Source organism: Cicer arietinum, chromosome 5, assembly GCF_000331145.2.
Source record: "Cicer arietinum cultivar CDC Frontier isolate Library 1 chromosome 5, Cicar.CDCFrontier_v2.0, whole genome shotgun sequence".
In the NCBI taxonomy this organism is placed as follows: Eukaryota; Viridiplantae; Streptophyta; class Magnoliopsida; order Fabales; family Fabaceae; genus Cicer; species Cicer arietinum.
Window position 1 is genome coordinate 36,317,507 of NC_021164.2, and position 2,337 is coordinate 36,319,843.

At 37.4% G+C, this 2,337-nt stretch overlaps 1 pseudogene; it reads left to right on the forward strand.

Annotated features, from left to right (window-relative positions):
* Positions 1–510: 510 nt before the first annotated feature.
* On the forward strand, positions 511–2,255 carry LOC113784481 (pentatricopeptide repeat-containing protein At2g44880-like; annotated as a pseudogene).
* The last annotated feature ends 82 nt before the right edge of the window (positions 2,256–2,337 follow it).

Here is a 2,337-nt window from a genome sequence, read left to right on the forward strand (position 1 = left end):
ATTAGTCGGAAAAAAAAAATTATTAGAGTTCTATAAACCTTTCCACAACCCATTAGGGTTTGGCGCTCTAACCAACCGAGCTAAAAAGAACAATGGGGTGGTAAAGTTTACGTTGAGAATCATTATTATTTGCATGGTTATTGGGGGATTTTGATTGATCGTTATGAAGAGATAATTGAGAATTATTATCCTGATTTTGGGATCTACCGTAGAGAAGAGAGAGACTATTTTTGATAGAAAAGGCAACCACCAAAAGAGAAAAGAGAAGAGTAACCCTGTTCCCGATTTTAGGAAATTAGTCTCACAAAAACATCGATTGTGCATTCGTTAACCGTTGGATTTGGCTGATTTTTAGACAGCAGGTTCACAAAATTCATGTCTTCGTCTTCAACGGTCGGATCGGTAAAACAACGTCTGTAGGAGGAGAAATCGTGCTCGCACAGCACCAAGTTATCCCTAATTTATTTTGTCTCAGCGATTGTGTTTGTCGTATTTTTCTGTATTATTTGTATGGCTTTGAGAGAAGGTTTGTAGGTTCATTGTGTTGTTTTGAAAAATGGGTTTTGTGTTAATTTGTATGTTGGGACTTCTTTGGTTGATATGTATGTGAAGTTTGGTTTTTTGGGTAATGCTAGGAAGGTGTTTGATGAAATGTTTGTGAGAAGTTTGGTTTCTTGGACTGCTGTTATTGTTGGGTATGCTAGGTGTGGGGGTATGAGTGAGGCCAGGAATCTTTTTGATGTTATGCCTGATAGAGATATTGCTGCTTCTAATGTTATGATTGATGGGTATGTGAAAATGGGGTGTATGGATTTGGCGAGGGATTTGTTTGATAAGATGAAGGATAAGAATGTTAATTCTTGGACTAGTATGGTTCATGGTTATTGTGAGGATGATGATGTTGTGGCGGCTAGGTTTATGTTTAATTGTATGCATGTCAAGAATGTGCTTAGTTGGAATGCGATGATTAGGGGATATTGTGAGAATAGGTGACCGCACGATGCGTTGAAGTTGTTTTGGGAAATGAGGGGAAGTTTGGATGTGGAAATGAATAAAGTGACGGTTGTGAGTGTTCTTACTGCTGTTGCTGATTTGAGTTCTTTGGATTTCGGTGTGGAACCGACTTGATGAAGATGTTCATGTGTATAATGCTTTGGTTGATATGTATGAAAAATGTGGGGAAATTGGAAAAGCTAAATTGCTTTTTGAGGAGATGAATGAAAAAGATACATTGTCATGGAATGCTTTGATAAATGGTTATGGTGTCAATGATTGTGCGAAGGAAGCGTTAGAAGTATTCGCAGCAATGTTACGGGAAGGATTTGAACCGAATGACATAACAATGACTAGTGTGTTATCTGCTTGCAACCATTGTGGTTTGGTAGAGGAAGGAAGAAGTTGCTTTAAAGAAATGGAGAGATTTGGAATTATGCATCAGATTGAGCATTATGGTTTTATGATTGACCTTCTAGGAAGGGTTGGATACTTGGATGAGGCTAAAAATTTGATCTTCTGTGTTGTCGCTCTGTCTGTTGCTTCTTCTGTTTGATTGCTAATCTCTCTAGTGATTTGCTTTGTTGCTTCTCTCTTTGTTTAGTTTGGTTTGATATGATTTAGTTTTGTTTGGTTCTATTTGGTTTGGTTTGTTTGGATTTGGTTTCGTGGTGCTACTTCTTTGGTTGTTCCTATCTGTTGATTTTGATATGGTTGTTGCTCCTTGGTTTGTTTGGATTTGGTTTCGTGGTGCTACTTCTTTGGTTGTTCCTATCTGTTGATTTTGATATGGTTGTTTCGTGGTGCTACTTCTTTGGTTGTTCCTATCTGTTGATTTTGATATGGTTGTTGCTCCTTTTTTTGATCGCTCCTTTTTCGGTTTGATTTTTTTGTTGGCTTGGTTCTTCTCTTTGATTGTTGCTTCTTCTTTGGTGACATCCCTCTTGTCCCCCCGGCTGTCCAACCACCTCCTGCGATTGTTGATCCTCCTCGTTACCCCTCTCGTCATCATCTTCAGCATAGAATCATTATTCTACTGTTTGTCTCTTCTTCTTTACAGATTGCTGATTTGTTCACAAAGATGCATTCCATTAAACGTTTTCGTTTTTTTTAGTTGACAAACTCTCGATGCTCCATGTTAATGCATCGTGAGTTTGAGGGGAGATGTTAGATAATATTATTATATATTAGTAGTAAGGGTATTTTAGACAATTCTAGACAATTCTATTTTCTTATATATATACTCAGTGTAACCCTATTAACTTCAGTTTGGTTCATTATATGTTATGAAACCCTAGAGTGGTTGTTTCTCTTCTTCCTCTTGCTTTCTCTTTTCTTTGTTAA